At 39.7% G+C, this 21,802-nt stretch overlaps 1 protein-coding gene across 3 annotated transcripts in view; it reads right to left on the bottom strand.

Moving 5' to 3' along the window:
- FOCAD (focadhesin) overlaps nucleotides 1-20,778 on the bottom strand; it is a 312,140-nt gene extending 291,362 nt beyond the window's left edge. Inside the window, exon 1 of one of the 3 annotated variants that reach the window (XM_074394918.1) lies at nucleotides 20,707-20,778. The gene's annotated coding sequence lies outside the window, so the exon portion shown is untranslated. Of the gene's footprint in view, nucleotides 1-20,257; nucleotides 20,562-20,706 lie in introns of those variants that run through there. The other 2 variants (XM_003928127.4, XM_074394919.1) reach the window with 2 other exon arrangements.
- Between the last annotated feature and the right edge of the window lie 1,024 nt (nucleotides 20,779-21,802).

The raw sequence follows: 21,802 nt of genomic DNA, 5'->3' as shown, positions 1-21,802 counted from the left end.
ATAGATATGGTTTAGTTATTTCAATTTGCATACTTAGTGCTAATGAAAGCTGAAGACCAAATAAACAAAAAAAATTTACAGGAAGATATTAAATTTCTCTATTTTCAACAAAGTTAATGTATATAGACCAAAATGGACATGGAGAATATCTCTGTATTTGAGTCCTTAATGGATACAAGGACAAAAACGAAGTTATCACAGTACTGTTAGAAGAACCAGAGTGAAAATGTTCATTATAAATAAGATCAATAGCGCACTGTGAAGCAATGACATATATTCTTTTGCACACTCTAAGACTGTCCACATAAAAGATAATACCTTAATCTGACTAAACTCATACTCTTACATACCTCTATCATCATGATAACAGAGCAACTTGACACAGAGAGGAAAGCTCTGAGGGGCTTTGGGGAACCTCTTTTGGGGGTTAAAGAGAGCAAGTAAACACAGACCTGGATGCAAATTCTGGTTCCAGCGCTAAGCAAATCAATTACCATCTTGGAGTCTGTTTCCTCACTGGTTAAACAAGGTCTTGTGAATAACAATATAAAATATGCCTTAAAGCCAAGAGTCTTGCACATAGCAGGTACTATAAAAATGTGTGCTTCTTCCCTCCCTCAATATCATGTGGGACAGTCAAGGAAGGTGAATGATGGAAAAGAATTTGAATTTAAGTGATAAGTAGGCAGTCTGTCATCAGGTGAATAGCAATGAAATAGAAAAATTGTTTTAATGAAAAAAGATGACTTAGATACAAAGATGGGATCTTGCATATGAGTCACCAGATAGAGAAATAAGACACCAGCCCCAAGGTTATAATATATGTAAGATTCTCATTTAAAATATAGTTGACGCAGCACTATTCACAATAGCAAAGACATGGAATAAAATACAGTTGGCTTTAAACTCATATCCTGAAAACTTTTCAGTAGCTCTCCATTGCACTCTGCAATAAAATCCAAACTCCTTAGGAACTCCGAAAGGTCCTGGACTCACAACTCTCCTTCAGTCAGGGCACTGCAGCCACACTGACCTTCAGTTTCCTCCTGAGCCACCCCTGACACCCACACCCTCAGCTCCTTCTACATCTGAGTCTAGAACTCTCAGGCCCCTCAGCCTCAAGTGCTCTTGGCTTGTTGTTCAATTGCTCAAATAAGCTGATTCTTCTCTTCCTTCACACACTCCCTCAAAACTTCCCTATCTCCCCACCACCCCCATATCCTCGAGTAGTTCCCTACATGCCACCACAGTGGCCCACTATTATACCATTCATAGCTTTTATCACAATGGCAAATGATTGTCATTAACTCATTTCTGCTTCCCTACTCTACCCCCAACCCACAAATACAAACACTTGAAGGCAGGGACTTTTTTTTAACCACTATCTTGCTGGCATATAAAAAATGACTATTCAATAAAGATTCACTGAATAAACACAAAGTATGACATAAACTCCATGTTAGAATAAACAGCTCCTATGTGCTAAGTACTCCACAAAACACTTTAATCCTGCTAGATCGTCACAATAACTTTGAGGTAAATATTAACTCCATTTCCCACATGAGGAAATAGGAGCTCAGAGATTAAGTAACTTGCTTGAGGTTATACAATAGTATTAACAGTCAGAATTTATTGAGAATTTTACCAGGTACCAGGCAGGTACTGTCAAAGCTTTTTATATGTATTCTCTCACTTGAAATCCAAACAACCCCATGACATAAGTACTATTATTAACTTTATTTTCACATGAAAAACCAAGTGAGGCAAAGAGAGGTCAAAATTAATAGCCTAATTATGTAAGAAGCAAAAGCATGAATATAAACAGTCTACCTCCAAATTTCACATGCTTCACCACTCTTTAAGCAAGTATAGCTGACTTACAGTTTTTGTAAAATTAAGATCATCAGGCAGCCAGTCGCTCATGCCTGTAACCCTAGCACTTTGAGAGGCTGAGGTGGGAGGATCACTTGAGGCCAGGGGTTCGAGACCAGCCTGGGCAACACAGTGATACCCTCGTATCTACAAAGAAAAATGTTTAATTAGCTGGGCATGGTGGTACATGCCTGTAGTCCTACCTACCCAGGAGGCTGCAAGTGGGAGGTTTGAGCACTGGAGATCAAGGCTACAATGAGCTATTATCATGCCATTACACTTCAGCCTGGGCAATAGAACAATGCCCTATCACTAAAAAAAAATAAAGTAGTTAAAAAACTAGAGCTAAATTAAGGTAATCTATTAAGGCATATCGCTCAGAACCAGGAACATAGCAAACATTTTTTTAAAATGTTAGTTATTATTCCTAGTCTGAATCCAATACCTTGTTTTTTCCATTACATTTTGCTGCATCTCAGGAAATCAAATAAATCTTTAAATAAATTACTTGGGCTTGCATATACAGTGTTAAATCAACTTCCCAAAGCAGTTTATCAGCATATACAAACAGCTTTATATCTCTGTATATACTACAGTCCTAAAAAGGTAATCAACTTTAATGTGCAAACATTACACATTAAAAGGTTACTCCATGCCCAGAGCACAAAACATAAAAATTCTTTATCTAAACTTAAACCCTCATCCTTGCGGCACCATCACCAGCAATACATCGCCCACATCGTATATGTTCTTTGGTTGTATGCCTTTATTTCATCACTGACTATTCAGTTTAAGTTCAGTGAGTATCTAACAAAGAATAATGATTGGCCACTTTCATCATGACAATTGTCCACCTGTAGTAAATGTGTGCTTCTTGTCACTGATATCAACAATTTCACATCCACATTTTCTGTTTTGTAAAATAAGTAAATAGTCACTAAAATTAAATCAATTATATACCCAAATGATTGCCTAAACACACACACATACAGATGGCAATGCCACTGCAAATGAATACTTAGCTGGCAGGTAACCCCACCATGTGACAGGTGAAAACACAGCTCAGTGAGACAGGGAAATTTGTGTGTGCATGAGCTCACTCATAAAAACAGGGTTTGAAATAACACTGGAATGCTCAGAAAGAAATGTCCAGAAGCAGGAAGATCAAGAGGAAGCCACTGCATGTTCTTTCTCAGTTCCTGCAGCTGCCAAAGAAAACAGGGCTTGAACTAAGACTTCGCATCACATTCCAGGCAGAGAGAATATGAGGATATGGTTTGAGAGGACAAACTGGAGAGCTAAGCAATCTCAAATGTCCCTTCCAACTCTGAAAGGGTTATAATCACTCCTCAAGACATTCTTGTCTCATTCTTAAGGTCCTACTTTCCATCTATGTAGCAGCTGCATCTGCTCAGGTGCCAGTAAAGAAGAATCAGAAGTTGGAGGCGTTCCCACTGACCAAGCCTGCTGCATTATTACCCTGGACATTTGAATTTCTTAAGAGAACCAGTTTCCTGTTCACCCACTTCAGGACCTGGCATGGCATAAGCAGTTAATAAATGTTCGCTGAATTACTGTGTTTAGCACCGTACCTAACAGACAATAGACTCTAAAATATTAGAATCAGGAATCCACTGTTTATTTTGTTTTCAGATCAACTTTCTAAAACAGAAACTGAGAAATAGAGAGGAATTTATATATTTTTCACTAATTAAGACTTATGAAACAAAGACCAAAATAAATAAGAACTAGAAGTAGAAAAATAAATGTTTAAACAAATTTATGTCAAAATTAATACAGTAACTTGAATTTAGTGACCACATTTAAGAATTGACAATAATGACTCCTTTTTAGACACATCCTAACTCCCAGCTTTTTTTTTTTTTAACCAGGCAAATAATTTTTGTATAGTTAGTGCAAAGCTGAACTTCAGCCAAGTTCAAATCCAAAATCAGTAGACTCTATATCGGTAAAATTTCATTACACAGTCATGAATTTTGGTACATTTTCATAAAAAAAAAAAATCAAAAACACATGCAAAAGCTAACAAGACTTTTTTCACTGTTTCCAGTTGAATCTAACAGAGATGGAAAATGGGTCTTTGTTACTTAAATACAGCATACATTTTACATGAATGCTTCCATTGATAGCTATTATTTATCATAGCTATGTGCTTAATCTGCTATGTATTACAATCCTTTAAAAACCCACAGTGTCACCTCTGTGTATTTCCCACTGGAGTAAAAGAAATTTTAAATAATTTCTTATTTTAAAAAAAGTAACATTTACTCATCTTCTATTACTCATGGCTGTTTTTATTTGTAGGGTGCTTAATAATCAGATATTAGTTAATCTTTGCAACCATTCTGGGCAGGAGTTCATTAGTAAATCCTTTCACATTAGCATGGAAATATCAAGCAGCATACTCAAGAATCAAAAGAGGATCTTGGAGTAAAATGCTGACATCCAATTGACAGAATACAGTATGTAGGATGTCTTTCAGATAAAGTTAATTAAAGAATTCTATTTAAACAAATATGGAGGAGGAGGAGAAAGAAGAAGAGATGATGATGTAATATGTAGCTCTTCATAATTTTTTTAATTTCACAAATGTTAAAACTAGTACATACGATTTTCATACACACAGGCTTAATGGAACTTTTCAACACTTAGTTGTAAATAAATGACTGACTAGATAAATAGCAGCAGCCATTCCATAGACCAGCAACTCACAATGAATTCAAGGTTCAAAAGAGTTTCATTTCACCCTCAAGGACTACTTCTGCCTTTCAGCCCAAATTCAAACACTATCTAAAAAATTGCTCCCAATCTGGCTTACTTCCAAACTGATAGAAAGGTTCTAAAATATCAGATCAGCTCAGGAACAAAGCCACAGAAATAAGGCAGGACCAGCATGAGTCCCAGAACCACAAAGTCTCCCCAATTCCCACCCACTATACCTAATTTCATGGGGAACTTTAGCACCACGAAGCTGAAAGTCTGATGTAGGCCAAAAACTAAACCACTCTATGGAACTGGGCAGTCTGGGTACCACTTACATTTGATCTTACTATCTGATACTTCTTGGCTATATCCCAAAGTGTGGCATACATTCTTCAAGTTCTATTTAATGCCCATTTTAAAATGAGGTTAAGAATAAAAAAATAAAAAATAAAATCAAGCATACTTTGTGCAAAAGTATTCATAGATAAATCTAAAAGCTAAACTAGGATTATGCAGATAAAATATTGATCAGTAATTTATAATAACATTTATAAAGAGTTTTAATAATGTAAAAAAAAGTTTACAATAAAAAACTTGAGAAATTCTTGCATACAACCATGAATACAACAAAGTCTAAAATATAAGCCGGCCACAGTGGCTCACACCTGTAACCCCAACACTTTGGGAGGCTGATTTCAAGACCAGCCTGGGCAACATAGTGAGACCTCATTGCTACAAAAAATAAAAAAATTAGCCAGGCACAGTGGCATACACCTGTGGTCTCGACTACTCAGGAGGCTGAGGTGAGAGGATTGTTTGAGCCCAGGAGGTTGAGACTGCAGTAAGCCGAAGATTGCACCACTACACTCCAGCCTGGGTCACAGAGCAAGACTCTGTCTAAAAAAATAAATAAATAATATATATACATAAAATATATATTTTGTATATATATTATATTATGTATATATTATATATACATATTTATTTATATAAATATATATATTTATTTTTTAGACAGTCTTGCTAATATATATGTGTATATATATACATATGTATGTGTGTGTGGATGTGTATATAATTTTTATATATGTATATATACACACACATATACACACACATACATGTATAGTGTATAAATATGTGTATATATATGTGTGCATGTGTGTAACATAGAGACAAATACAGAATTAAGAAAAAAACAAATAGGCAAAAGCGTTGATAGTGTTATTTCTGAGTAACAGGATGATGGATGATTATGCATCCTACTGTATTCCCCCTTTGCTACTTTTAATTTTGTTCTTACAATGGGTCATACATTACTTATTTTAAATTACAAAGAAATTATTAAGTCTCTTCAAATTAAAAGATAAAATTCTTAATTGCAATTAAGAAAAAGTGACCTTATTTACTCACTTGAAACTATGGTCTTTTATCATTCTCTAAAGAGGTGGTTTCACTACAGCACACGCCAAGACAAAAAAAAAGTCTAACTTGATCCAATTATACCGCTTATTCAGAACTATTTAATGAGAAAGTCACAACTTTGAGTTATTAAAAGCTGTAATGATCCTGCAGAGTTCCAGACAAGTAAGCTAACAGAATTACCTTTGATTCTAAATTGTTTGCCAGGAGATTAATCCGTCTGCGCCTGAAAAAAAAAATCTTGTTCCTCCAGTGTGTTCAAAATCCTCCAGTCTCATTTTAATCAAGTATGTTAGCCTCAGTCTAGCGGGTATTTTTAATTGCTTGAACTGCAGTACAAATAGTTTCTTATTTTAATTTTCCAAATTCATATACAACATAATACCAAGAAAATCTAAATTTTAGTCAGCAATAGGTAAATTTTAGAGAGGTCTTTAAACGTTTTAGCATCTGTCAAAGAATAAAAAAGGTCTTTCTGATAGGTGACATTTGAACAGACACCTGAAGGAAGTAATGCTCATTACAAACAGAAGGAATGACCTTGAGATGGAAGCAAACTTCACAAGTTTAGAAAAGACCAAAGACACCAGTGTTGGCTGGTGCAAGTCAGCAAGTTGGGCAGTGAGAGATTCCAGAATGAAGCAGAAACCAAGATCATGTAAGCCTCTACAGGGTGCTGGGAGCCTCTGAATGTTTCTCAGTGAGATGGGAAGTCCTACAGGGTTTGGGAAAGAGGAACGGCATATTTGACTGATACTGTTAAAAGATCATTGTGGCTTCTAGAGAGAATAGACAGACCATAAGAGGGCAAGGACAGAAAAAAAAGAAAAAGAGACCAGATAGGTTACTTCAATAATCCAGGAGATAAATCATACTGGCTCGGATAAGGGTAATAACAGTAGAAATGGTGGGAAGAGATCAGACTTTAGATGTTTATTTTTTTCCAGATTTACTGAGGTATGATTGATGTCTTAGTCTGTTTTTTGCTGCTATACAGATGATCTGAGATTGGGAATATTTTATAAAGAACAGAAACTTACTGGCTCACAGTTCTGGAAGCTGCGAAGTCTAATATCAAGGTGTGAACATCTGGGGAGGGTCTTTGTGCTACATCATCACACGGTGGAAGTGCAGAGACAGAGGGCAGGGGACACGCAACTTTTACATTGGCACCAATCTGACCCTTGAGGGTAGCGACCTCATGGCAATCACCTCTTAAAAGTCCCACCTCTTAATACTGTTACAATGGAAATTAATTATTATTTTTTTAAATCAGAGTCTTACTGTCACCCAGGCTGTAGTGCACTGGCATGATCTCAATTCACTGCAACCTCCTGGGCACAAGCGATCTTACCACCTCAGCTCTCAAGTAGCTAGAACTACAGGCTTGTGCCACCACACCCAGCTAATTTTTGTATTTTCTTAGTAGAGATGGGGTTTTGCCACGTTTCCAAGGCTGGTCTCAAACTCCTGGTCTCAAGCTATCCAATTGCCTAGGCCTCCCAAAGTGCTGGGATTAGAGGCATGAGCCACAGTGCCTGGCCAATGGCAATTAAATTTAAACATGAGTTTTGAAAGAGACAAACATTCAAACCACAGCAACTGACAAATAAAAACTGTATATTTAGAGTATAAAACAAGATGTTTTGATATACGTATATGCTGTGAAATGATTTCCAAAATCAAACATATCACCTCGTTTAGTTACCATTTTGTGTGTGTGTGTGTGTGTGTGTGTGTCTGTGTGTGTGTGTGTGTGTGTGTGTGTATGGTGACAGCACTTGAAATCTACTCTCTTAGTAACTTTCAACTGTACAATATATTATCATTAACTATAGTCACCATATTATATATACATTAGGTCTCCATTCAGTCAAAGGGTACATGCCTGCAGTTATAAGTATTTCAGAAATATTTGGTAAGATTTGCTAATGGACTAGATGCAGAATGACATCCAAACTAGTTTTGGGTGACTCCAAAGTTTGGGGTTCAGATAACTGGAAGAACGAAGCAGTCATACACTAAGATGCAGAGGTCAAAAGGAATCATTCATCTGTTTCTAAAATAATGCAGCAATGTATGAGTCTCCTAAATTCTTGGGAGTACAATGTACTTTCGTCCACATCAGCTAAGAAAAGATACATGATAAAAGGATGCTACATGCAGACTATATAAGCTTCATCTGCTTCTTAATTTTATTTGGAGCCAATCTTGACTACACGCAACAATTGTTAAAACATGTGTGCTTAGCTGCAGCCTGGATTTACATTCAATTCATACCTAACACCAACGCTGCAGTCAACACCAGCCCCAGTCCTATCCACTTTACAATCCCTGTAAGGCCTCAGTGGCCCTCTAATGCATACCTATCCAGCACAGCTTTTAAAATATTATAAATTGAAACCAGTGAGAGAGAGAGGAGAGGAGACAGGCAGTGAGATAATCCTTACTTCCCTACCTTGCCTTCCTTATTGTCCGTCCCATTTCATATCTCCTTACAGGCTTTATGTCAAATGTTCAACATGTACTGAAGGCATTGTGTATATGTCTAAATGTAAGATGAGGGGGCAAGGAAAAATTGGTTGTATTGTGTAAAGAAACATGAGGAAAGAGAAAATTAAAGCATACTTAGGTCTTTAAGAAAAATCTTTACCAATATGAAGTTACTTTGTTAATATATAATTTGATTTGTGAATGAATCATCAACTGTTACTAAAACTATTAAGTTAAAGGAAGATAGAGAACTTTATGTTAGAGGGATCAGGATGAGCCCACTTGAATCCACTGATTCACCTTAGCATCACTAAAAGTAAGAATACCACACATTGTTTCCTTATGAGGTGATAGTGTAGGATATACACAGACTTTTGTAAGAATACTCTTACCTAAAAAAAAAATGCCACTAATACACACAGCTCTCTGCATTTAATTACCAATTCACAAGGAATAGATGAGATAAGGGAGAAGGCACCTCTTCAGTACAAAACCACTTGCAGAGCAATAGGTGAAGTCCAGAATTTGGGACACTTAGCAGGACAAAGGACTCTGTTTCTCCAACAAATCAATGACATGGGAAAAAGAAAGAGTGTAGGGATCGTGCAGAGTAAGTGACTAAACAGACATAATAACCAAATTATATTGTATTTGGGAAACTTATGTGACTCAGATTTCAAAAAACCAATTCTAGGGGCCAGGCGCAGTGGCTCACGCCTGTAATCCCAGCACTCTGGGAGGCCGAGGCAGGCGGATCACGAGGTCAAGAGATCGAGACTATCCTGGTCAACATGGTGAAACCCCATCTCTACTAAAAATACAAAAAATTAGCTGGGCATGGTGGCGCATGCCTGTAATCCCAGCTACTCAGGAGGCTGAGGCAGGAGAATTGCCTGAACCCAGGAGGCGGAGCTTGCGGTGAACGGAGATCGCGCCATTGCACTCCAGCGTGGGTAACAAGAGCGAAACACTGTCTCAGAGAAAAAAAAAAAAAAAAAAAAACAATTCTACTAAAACAACCTTGGCACAACTGAGAAATTCCGAATATGAATTATATTGGATAATATTTAGTAACCGATATCAATTTTGTTAGGGTTGATTAATGACATAGTAATTACACTTTAAGAAGTCCTTATTAAAGACAATTGCTTAAAAACTGAAAAAAGCTAGGGAGAAAAAAAATGTTAGAGAGAAAAACAAGATTGACAAAATGCTGATGTTGCTGAAATTAAGTTCATTTACTATACTCCCTATTAATGTGTGTTTGTTTTAAATTTTCCACAGAAAGACATTTTAAAAAGGAAACAAAAAAAGTAACTAGAGACTGTAAGATTGCAACGTGAACTGTTAAAAAAAAATTATTACCAGGCCGGGCGCGGTGGCTCAAGCCTGTAATCCCAGCACTTTGGGAGGCCGAGGCAGGTGGATCACGACGTCAAGACACCGAGACCATCCTGGCCAACATGGTGAAACCCCGTCTCTACTAAAAATACAAAAATTAGCTGGGCATGGTGGCGCGTGCCTGTAATCCCAGCTACTCAGGAAGCTGAGGCAGGAGAATTGCCTGAACCCAGGAGGCGGAGGTTGCGGTGAGCCGAGATCGCGCCATTGCACTCCAGCATGGGTAACAAGAGCAAAAACTCCGTCTCAAAAAAAAAAAAAAAAAGTTATTACCATTTTCAACTGCTAATTTGCATGGATGAAGATTTCCTTAATGGTCTGCAACAAAACCAAAATACAAAATCACAATACAAAAATAAATTGGAGGCTGAGGCACATAGAGATTATCATTTTTATTCATAATCATTCATTTCAATGTTATGCTCCTTATAATAGCTTCATGGTTCAGATTGACTTTATAGTAAGAGTACACTATAAATTCAAATGTCAAATAGCTTTATTTTGAATATTAAAACATGTATCTGAAGTTCTCAGTAATGTATTTGGAGATGGAGACAGAGTCTAAGACCTTAGAAAAGTTTTGAAAATGTTCTATTCTTTTCACATACTGTTTCAGCTTTGCTTTGAACAAAAAAAGCTATGACTTACAACTCAAAGAGGTTGCTACTAAGTACCACGAAAAAGTATTACATATAGTTGATAACAGAACATGATAGTCTTCTTGCAAAGCATAAATTAGAATCTGGATGTGGAAGAATACTTGGACAAGTATTCTTTTAAAAAATGGATTGCAGCTGGCCGCAGTGGCTCATACCTATAATCCCAGCACTTTGAAAGACCAAGCTGGAAAGATCACTTGAAGTCAGGAGTTCGATACTAGCCTGGACAACATGGTGAAATCCAGTCTCTACTAAAAATACGAAAATTAGTCAGGTGTAGTAGCACGTGCCTGTAATCCCATCTACTTGGGAGGCTGAGGCATGAGAATCACTTGAACCTGGGAGGCAGAGGTTGCGATAAGCCAAGATGGTACTACTGTACTTCAGCGTGGGCAACAGAGCAAGACTCTAGACAGACAGACACACAGACAGACAGATAGATAGATATTGCAAAAGTACTTACAAAGGAGACCAGGAATTTCCTCAGATAATGGCCCAGAGCTTTTCCATACAGAATAGAAGAGATACCTAAGCCTGAAAAAGGTTGTAGTACCTTTCATTCCTTCATTCAAGAAATAGTTATGAGATGCCTACCTTGTGTACTGGGAATATGGAGAAAAATCCCTGCCCTTATAGATTACATTCCTAGCAGAGCGAAGACAAAAATAAGCAAAATAGTAAATTATACAGCATTTCTGACGATAAATGCTACGGATAAAAGTACCAGGATAGGGGAGAGACGGCATTAGAGAGAGGTTTCTATTTTTAAAAGGAAGATCAGAGAAAGGCTTATCAGGAACTATTCAAGGAGACATAAAGGGGGTAAAGGAACAGTTTCGTCAGCTCAGAAATGAAGATTCTAGGCAGAAAGAGTAGCAGTGCCAAAGCCATGGGGAAAGCATGCCTTGGATGTTCGAAGAGCAGCAAAGAGGTTAATTTGAGCAGATTAAGCAAGAGAGGGGCAGAGTGGCTGTAAAAGAAGTTGGAGAGGCAACAAAAGTGTTAGATCATGGCCTCAAAGGACAATTCCAAGACTGTCTTTTACTTTGGGTGGCAGTGGGAAGCCACTGGAGGTTTTGGAGCAGAGAAGAGAACTAACTCATGTTTTAAAAAAAATCACTCTGGCTGCGGTTCCAACAATACTGTAGGGGGAAACAGAAGCAATCTCTTAGAAGGACAGGACAGACTGCAAAAAATAGCCTCCAATTGCTCCCAACCTCTGTATACAAACCTCTTTACAAAGTGACTTTGCGGCTCCCCTCATAAAAAAGTAAACTAATTTTCTATCCCCTTCATCTGGCTTGACCTTGTGATCTACTCTCACCAACAGCAGGTGAAGTTCTAAGTCTAGGCCTCAAAAGGCCACAGTTTCCTTTTGTTCTCTTGCTTCCATTAGACCACCACGTAAAGAAAGATAAACATGAGACAGTTTACTAAACCACCTAGAGCAGAGACAAGCCACCTCAGCTGAGGCCTCCAAACCTACCAGTCCCCGTCACTACATGAGTGGGCTGAAAACAAGACCAGCAAAAGAGCTTCCCCACATCTAGCCCAAGCCCAACCTAAGTTGCCAACCACAGAATCACAAATTAATGGGTAACTGTTGCTTGAAGCCACAAAATGTTGGGGGTAGGTAACTACAAATAACTAATACAAAGGCTATTGCAAGATCCGGGGCATAAACAATGAGGCTTAGACTAGGGAGAGAGCCACAGGTAGTGACAAGTACTTGGATTGTGAATACATCGTGAAGGTATAGCCAACACGCTTTCCAAAGTAACAGTATATATACATAGTGAGAGAAAGAAGAGTCAAGGATGATACCCAGGTTTTTAGCCTGTGTAATGAAAAGAATGCAGTTTCTGTTAACTGAGATAGGGAAGATTATAGGTTAGAAAAGGGAATTCAGGAGTTGAGTTTGAAATATATATTAGTCATCCAAACAGAAAACGCTGAGTAGGCAGTGGATATAAGGAGTCAGGAGATCAAGACAAGGCCAGGCTGAAAACATAAATTTTGAGGCCAGTAGGGTATTACTAGTACTTAAAGCTATTATTTAGGTCAGGCACAGTGACTCACAACTGTAAATCTCAGCAATTTGGGAGGCCGAGGTGGGCAGATCATTTGAGGTCAGGAGTTCAAGACCAGGCTGACCAACGTCTCTACTAAAACGACATAAATTAGCCTGGCATGGTGGTGCATGCCTGTAGTTCCAGCTACTTGAAAGGCTGAAGCAGAAGTATCGCGTGAACCCAGGAGGCAGAGGTTGCAGTGAGCTGAGATAGTGCCACTGCACTCCAGCCTGGGTGACAGGGAGACTCCATCTCAAAAAATAAATTAATTAGTAATAATAATAAAGCTAATATTTAAAAGCTGAATGATATGATCCAGAAGCATAAGGTCTAATGACTGAGCCCTGAAGCACTCCAATGTTAATAGCCCTCTTATCAGAAAGATAAGGAAGAACCAGTAAAGGAATCTAAAAAGGGAAAATGAGGTAAAAGGAAAACCAGGAATTGTGGCATCTTTGCTAGTAACGGAAGAAAGCATTTTAAGAAGCAGAGAGTGGACCAGGCACAGTGGCTCATGCCTGTAATCCCAGCACTTTGGGGGCCAGAGTGGGTGGATCACTTGAGGTCAGAAGTTCAAGAACAGTCTGGCCAACATGGTGAAACTCTATCTCTAATAAAAATGCAAAAATTAGCTGGCTGTGGTAGCACATGCCTGTACTTTCAGCTACTCAGGAGGCTGTGGCAGGAGAATCACTTGAACCTGGGAGATGAAGGTTGCAGTGAGCCAAGGTTGTGCCACTGCACTCCAGCCTGGTTGACAAAGTGGGACTCTGTCTCAAAAAAAAAAAAAAAGAAAAGAAAAGAAAAACAAAAATAAAGAAGCAAAGAATGACTAGCTATCTCAAAAAAACACTGACAGGTCAACTGAGAGGTAAAAATTTTGAACAGACTTTTAGATTAAGAAAAATGAAAGGGTAAGACATGGTGCCTCCACCCGTAATCCCAATACTCTGGGCCCAGGCAGGACAACTGCTAGAGGCCAGAAGTTCAAAACCAGCCTGGGCAACATGCTAAGTCCCCACCTCTACAAAAAACAGAAACATTAGCCAGTGATGGTGGTTGCATATCTGCAGTCCTAGCTACTCAGGAGCCGAGGCAGAAGTACCCTTTGAACCCAGGAGTTCAAGGCTGTGGTGAGCTATGATCACACCATCGCACTTCAGTGTGGGCAGCAGAGCAAGACTCTGTCTCTAGAAGAAAAATAAAGTCCACAATGACTTTTAGAAGAGCAATTTTTTGATACAGGTGAGAGAAAAAAGCCTGTTTAAAGTAAGTTTAAGAAAGAATAGAAGGAAAGTAATTGGGTACAAGTATAGTTATACCAAAGGGGGTAACAAATTGTGCAGTGGCTTAAGCAGGAATGGAATCAAAAACTATTATTTTAACATGGAAAAATATTAGCATACTGGCATACTGAAGGGAGGAGAAATGCAATGGTTAGAGAGAGAGATGCTAGAGCTAAATCCTTGGGAAGGTAAAGGAATGAAACCTAGTGCATGAGTGAGGAGCTGTCCTTAGAAACAGACTCCAGGTCAGAAAACAACAGATGGAAATCTTAGGTAAATGCAGGTATGCCCACCTCCCACATTCATGGCAACTGTCATTCACATCAAAGCATTTTCTATACTTCTGGGCCCAGAATTGACCTAAAAATACTCAACATAACCTTCTAATTCTACCAATAGATAAGAATTGGCACGCATGATGAAATGTATTTGCAGAACTATTTTGGGAGTTCAAAGGTCAGGAAAAGGTACATAAAGGCAAATAGGCCACACTGTCCATCCTTTCTCCAACAGGTAACACAAATATTCACTGGAGACATATACGTTATTTTTAAATTTAGAAACAGTACTATGCCAACTGCCCTACTCCAAGAGAAACTGTGACTTGGTGGGTAACGTTGACAACAGAAAGCTTCATCAAAACTTAAAAGTCCAAACTGCTAAAAGCTAGCCATATACACTTCAGAAAATCGCTGTCACCCTTATAACCAAATCTAACCTCTTTCCAACCTGTCCTCTTCTCCTCTAAATAATCTTTCCTCCCTTTCTGATTCCTTCCCAAGCTTTTACAATGATATCATAGTCAACCAGCTTTCTTATATCCTCAGCCTCTTCACTAGATGGTCCCCATACCTCCCAGGCCTAATAGAAGCTAAACTCCCCTTCATTGGTGCCCCCCATCAGTAAAAGCTAATCATGCTAATCATAGACCCACAGGAATGTTTCCAGACCACTTACCCCATCCCACCACCATCCCCTGTACCTCTGAGGGCATAACATCTAAGTATCTTCATCTCTCATATATACTGATGACCACCATAGGCAATCCAAGTCCTCAGCAATTAGGATTATGTTCCACCTTTCCTCCCTGGGTACCACAGTCATCTGGGGTCAATGTCTAGGTGAGCAATTCATCCAACACACCACCAGCCTCATTGTTCCCAAACATCTCTGTTTCTACCATCTGTATCCACAGCCAAACCCTATACACCATCTGGACCCTAAAAATCTTAAATTCCAATATTCTACTCTGACCGCAGAGTATTTCTATCCTTTTGAAGTTATCTCCCTTTTAGCTACAAACACTTGTATATTTATTTCATCCAGACTTTTAATTCTTTGAACCAATTATGTTCTATCAATCTCTCAGCTCCTCCTCACTCTGTCACCATCCGTAACCAGTCTAAACTTTACATTCCATAACTCTGACCATTCTTTCACCAATATTTTAAACTCTTTTGCATTCTTACCATATGCACATAACAAAATCCAAATATTGTATCAATCCAACTATTCATCATCTCTGGTTCTAGTGAATTTTGCTGCCAAAAGTCACCCAATCATATGTACTGGTAGTATTACAAATTAATGATCCTGGCCTATCTGGGAAACCTTCCAAAATCTGTAGTTCGCTCTCTCTTCTATTCCCTAATGGTATCTGACCAGTCTCTTCTTGGATTCTCTCCCTCCTTATCTGCTGGACACTGTCATTAAGCTGTTCCTTCCATCTTTTTCATTGGGTCGTCTTTCTTACAGGGTGATGTTTCCCAGGGTTTCCCTTCTGGGGAAAACTCCAGTGGTTTTTTAAAAAATAAGCCCTTAACAACTCTGAGACACATGGCCTCTTCTGTATCCCAGGCAAGTTCCTAAATGGAGGTAGAGCACGTGTTCCTATTTTACACACTCTCATATGGGAGATAAGTGGTTAAGGAGGACTAGAAACCCAACCAGGCCTTCCGGAGTGCTGGACACACACAGCATTCCTAAGGAAATGCCGCCAGAGAGAAAACACAAGTCTGTACAAATATCTTTATTTTCACACTTATAAAGAATCACATTTTTTCTTGTTCTACAAACTTGCTCTTAGGCATCATCCATTCTCACATTGTTTTAACTACCTATAAGTTGATAGCATCCTAATCTCTATCTCCAGCCTAGAATTCTCTCTATCTCCAGAACAAAGCAACCAAAGGCCCACTGAACAGCACCAACTCTGTGACCCAAACCCATGCCCAAGACTAGTGATTTTATTCTCCCCATACATCTGATATTCCTCATGTGATTCCTTTCTTGGGAAGTCATAAACCTAAGAGGTATCCTTGGCTCCATCACTTCTGCATCCCCTACATCCATCTGGCCACTAACTCAATCACCTGAATATATCTGAAATCCACCCTGTTCTCTCAAGTGCCACTGCATTTGCAGAGTTCTGTCCCGTCTAACGGAAATTTTTGCCTTACTCCACTACAATTCATTCCTCACACTGCCTCAAGAAACTGATCTTAACTTTCTTCCACTTAAAATCTATTACTCATGGATCACCATAGCCTCCAGAATAAAGCTCAAAATGGCTAACATTGTGGGAAGAACACTATCATCATTTATCCCTTGTTTACTTTTTAAAATTCAACTCTCTATTATCTCCTAACACATGAAGGGCCTATATTCTGTCTCTAACCTATCTGTTTGTCCTCACTGCTTTCTTGTGCCTGGAATGTCTTATCCTCTAACCTTACCAGCTAATTCCTACTTACTTTCAAACTTCAATTCAGAGGAAAATTCTTCCACAAGCCTTCTCTGAATCTTCTCAAACCTTGCACACAGTTTTCTTCTATACCCCACTGTACGCTGTGTGAACAACTAAATTGTAATCTTTATCTCATTGTATTTTGGCCTTGCTTATGTTGTTCATGCAATACTGTAAGTTCCTTAAAGAAAAGCTAGGGACCTAGCACCAAAGTAGTTGCTGTCTTTGTTGAATGAAGGAATAAATAATAAATGCTGAATATAATACCTTTAATAATTATGACTCTTTAAAAATGCATTTAAATGTTTCAACAATTCAAAACATTTAATAAAAAGTTTCCTCCATTCCTCCCCATGTGTATGCCCTAATAGCAGATACCAACCCTACATTTGCTTACATAAACCAACATGCACAATGCTTGTGAAACAGGGTAAAACTTAAGTGTAAATTATGAAAGCAGATAGGCCAAGTAGAAAGGCTTGTCACGAGAGATGGGAAAGATACACTCTGGCAACCAAAAAAAGTTCATAACAAAACTACAGTTACAACACTCAAAATTACTATATTACATTTGTTCAACACACTTATCAGCCAAATTAGCAAGAACTCATCTGACCAAGAGGAGCTTAGAAGATACATTCGAAGGTACTAGAAAGAAGTGAAATCTTCAGTTTAGGAGCTTCGGTGGAATGCTTCATTGGTCCCCAGGCAAGTGAAAAGATAAAGCTTTAAATAAATAATAGTTATCTATGCAAATTGGATTATCAACTCCCTTTGGCCTAAAGAAATGTTTTCCCATCAAGAACAATGGAAAACTATACAGTAAAGTCAAGGGTTTTGAAACATCTTCAAAATATACTAAAGTAACACAGGCTAATTAAATGAAAGCCAATATAAACTTCTAAAATCATAAACGAAATTTTATTACTTCCAATATGAGGCCATAAGTACTTAGGGGGTTATAAAAACTATATTTCAATCCATTGTTTGAAAATAGACGGGCTATTCCACATCACTTAAAGCTTTGTTGTTTCAAATCATTTACATAGGGGAAATTCACAAATATTCCTTGTCCTACTGGCTAAGCAAAACATGTTTCCTATTACGTGGAAATAGCAACACAACCTCCATTCAATCTATTACTAATTGTGAATCATAGATTTATATTATACTCATATAACTATACTATACCTTATTATAACATACATCTCTAGATCTATAGATTTCTCATTTTCTAATATGTACTACCCACTTGATCAAAATTTAAATTAGCACCCAATTTTCTTTTTGTACTTAAACCAAGTTCATTGTCATATATCAAGAAATACTGATTAAGATCAAGTTTTGCTATAAACTCATTAATAATCCTGACACTATTATTACCCTATATTTCCTCCAAATATAATATAATTGTATTTCTTATTGTGGTTTTTTTATACTCGAATGCTAATGTCCTCAGTTCTTGAATTTTCCTGCGCTAACCTTCCAATCTTGATGAGGTTCATTTCTGGAACTGAAAGATGTAGCACCAAGACAGGTGGATCACTTGTGGCCAGGAGTTCGAGATCAGCCTGGCCAAGATGATGAAACCCTATCTCTACTAAAAATACGAAAATTAGCCAGGCATGATAGCATGTGTCTGTAATCACAGCTACTTGGGAGGCTGAGGCAGGAAAATCACTTGAACCCGGGAGGTCGATGTTGCAGTGAGCAGAGATCGTGCCATTGCACTCCAGCCTTGGTGACAGAGTGATACTTTGTCACCAAAAAAAAAAAAAAAAAAAAAAAAAAAAAATGTAGCAAATGCAAACTTTTTTTTTTTTTTTTTTTTTTTTTGAGACAGAGTCTCGCTCTGTCGCCAGGTGCCAGGCTGGAGTACAGTGGCGCAATCTCGGCTCACTACAACCTCCGCCTCCTGGGTTCAAGCAATTCTCCTGCCTCAACCTCCCGAGTAGTTGGGACTACAGACATGAGCCACCATGCCCAGCTAATTTTTTTATATTTTAGTAAAGACGGGGTTTCACTATGCTGGCCAGGTTGGTCTCGATCTCTACTTTCTTAAATTTCCCAAACTCCTAATGGTGATATATACAATTTAATTCAACTAATGATTTGTGGACAATATCCCAAAAGTATCATGAAGCTAACAATACTATGTCTCAGACTAACTGTTTTAAAAATCCTTTTAGACCTGGAAAAAGGCCAAACGATTTACTGGTAAGTATCAGCAGTCAATCAACAAATAAAAACTCTTGTTACATCTCCATGAAAATTTTGATCTCAAACTATGTATTGGCCTTTTGATTATCAGGCTTCAACTGGAGGCAACAATTAGCTAAAATCCAGTAAATTTCAGGTTAATGAAACAAATGTTAAAATAGACACAATATTGATAAATACTAGCCAAGCAATCGTGACTACCTAGCACTGATTAAGTAAGCCAATAATCAATGTAGAGGTTTTAGCTTCCACTAATCTATCAAAGCAAGTCAAAATACTTTGAAAATTGCATTTTTATGCAATTGTTTCAATATCATACCTTTGTATGTAACAGTAAATAGCTCATGATTACTACATTTCAAAATTTAGATGAGTCACAGTGCTTTCTACGCAGGAACTGGATGTGAATCAAAATTGCAAACATGTACTTGCTTGCTAGTCAAAAAGTGAATGTGGATGGATACAATGTTCGTTGATACAGTAAAACATAATATAAAATACATCCTGTGTTTTTAAAATAGTTACTTTCTAACTGCTAACACGGTTCAGGAAACACACCATCTACCCCTCCTCTCCTTGAAAATCTCAAATTATACTAATCCATTCCCCTTCTTACAGATAGGCCACTGAAACCTGGAGTCATTACTGATACAGTTATCAGGATTACCCCTCAGGGCCACCATGGTTCGCAGGTGTCCCCAAACTTTTTACACAGGGGTCCAGTTCACTGTCCCTCAGACCGTTGAAGGGCCGCCACATACTGTGCTCCTCTCACTGACCACCAATGAAAGAGGTGCCCCTTCCTGAAGTGCAGCAGGGGGTCGGATAAATGGCCTCAGGGGGCCGCATGCGGCCCACGGCCGTAGTTTGGGGATGCCTGGTTTAAGGGATACTAGAACCTGAAAACAAACAAACAAAAAAAACCCTCAAATCTAGACAATAAAACTGGTATATAAACTGGAAGAAAACGCAGGAAATGCCAATCTTAGTATCTGGTATGAGGCTGACCATCATTAATCCATCAAAAAAGTTTGGAATGGATGAATGAATGCATGAAACTGGGAGGATGATTTCACTGTTTCAAAAGCTCCAAATTAAGGAACCACACTGAGAGATCAGGACGCCACAACTGAAACTAAAACTGATGAAGGGTAAATGCAACACAACTGCATGTCTCCCCACGTTATCTGCTGCGAAAATTTCAAAATATATATATATAGTATTTTTTCAGGTATCTTCCGCAGGTACGGACAGAGCCAGAGAACTAAGAGGCTGAAAACAGGCCCTGCCCACCCATAAGCCTTTGCATTCTAAGTGGACACGATCTAAGTGAGTCACCGGGAATGAGAAAGAGACAGTCACCCCAGGCCAGGCAGGACGCGGCCAGAATCTCCTGCTCTGCGCCCAGCTAGGGAACCCGTCGAAGGAGAGAGTAGGACGACTGCAACCTGCTGCAGCTAAGTATGCAAAGATCGCGCCGACAGGCTTCCGAGTCGGGATCCCACTGAGTCCCACCGCGGCCACCAGAGCCAGCCCTGCCCAGGTATCTCGGAGATCCGTAACCTCAGAAGGCCTGGTCCTCCAGGAGCTCAGAGCCCCGGCAGGGCCGGACGAGTGCAAACAGCAGGACCTGCCCTCCGCCGCGACGCGGCCCTGCCGCCACATGCTCCACTGCTCCGTCTCCCAGCGCAGCCCCAGCCCCGCAGGGCCGCAGCCGCCCTCCATGCAAGCCGACCGGGCCGCAGGCGGCGCGACCCGGCGGCTCTCTAGCAGGGGGCAGCGGTGGCAGCCCGCCGCCCCACACGGCTTACCTCCCTTTTGCCACAAGCTCAGCCCAGCGCCGGCTGCCTGACGTGGCCCGCCCCGCCGCCTCGAACGCTCGGAGGCGGGGACTGCAGGAGAGAGCCAATGAGCTGCACACCGCGAGGGCCTGTCCCGCCTCCTCAGGCTGCGGCCCGCCCTCCCCCGCTCGCGCGCAGGCGCGTCCAAAGCCCGGGCCGCGCACTGCGGCTGGAAGGCTGCGTGGGCGGCGGACTCCAGCTCTGCAGCCTAGCGGGCGTGGGGAGGGCTGCGCGCGGGGGCTGGCTGTGGAGCAGCACCGCAGTGAGGAGTTGCCCTAAGCTAAAGAAGGTTAAAGGAACCTGCCTAGAGACGCCACTGCAGTGTGCCCAGGTACTCCCGTTGGCAGCCTGCCCCTATGCAGCTTTTGGCGATGCAAAACGACTTCTTGGTATTTGGAAATTTTGTTTTTCGGGAGAAACAAATAATACTGCTAAGATTAAGGATTCAGAATATTTCAAGCAGACTGCCGACTGGCAGCGAAGACGTTTCGTTCTTTCCCTAGTAGCTACGGCTTGGTGTCTGTACTTCACTTGGCCAACATAGAACGCTGCAGCTTTCCACGCCACTGTGGTACATCCACTTGTTGGATAGTCCTGAGGGCATCCTAGCCCAAGTGTTTCTGCAGATCTAACCTGGGGAGAACTGGGGCGACTAATTATTGCTATTGTTAATGCTGTTACGATTTTGCCTAATACTGACTGAATGATAAACATGTATTTTCTCCTGGGGCGGGGCGGGGGCTCTCACGTGGGAAGGCTGTAACAGACAGGCAGCAGCCACGATGAAACACGCTGCAAAGAGCCAGCAGAAAAAATGAGGAGAGACTGGTATGACGGAGTGGAATTCTGGTTGGGGATAACAGAACGGAAATTATATGCAAGATGAAAGAGTTAAGACAAATTACTCTTAAGAATCTGACTGAGTCGTTTCTAAACCCTGGGGCACCCTTAGAAGCAGGTGGAGAACTTTAAAAAAAAAAAAAAAAGTGCATGGGCCTCATCTCTAGAGATCGTGGTTGAATAGGCTCCGCTACAGGACCTTGACCCTGGTATTTTTCTAAGTTTC

This window comes from Saimiri boliviensis, chromosome 2 (assembly GCF_048565385.1).
Source record: "Saimiri boliviensis isolate mSaiBol1 chromosome 2, mSaiBol1.pri, whole genome shotgun sequence".
In the NCBI taxonomy this organism is placed as follows: Eukaryota; Metazoa; Chordata; class Mammalia; order Primates; family Cebidae; genus Saimiri; species Saimiri boliviensis.
Note: the sequence above shows the minus strand (reverse complement) of the source record. Positions and strands in the feature narration are given on the sequence as shown.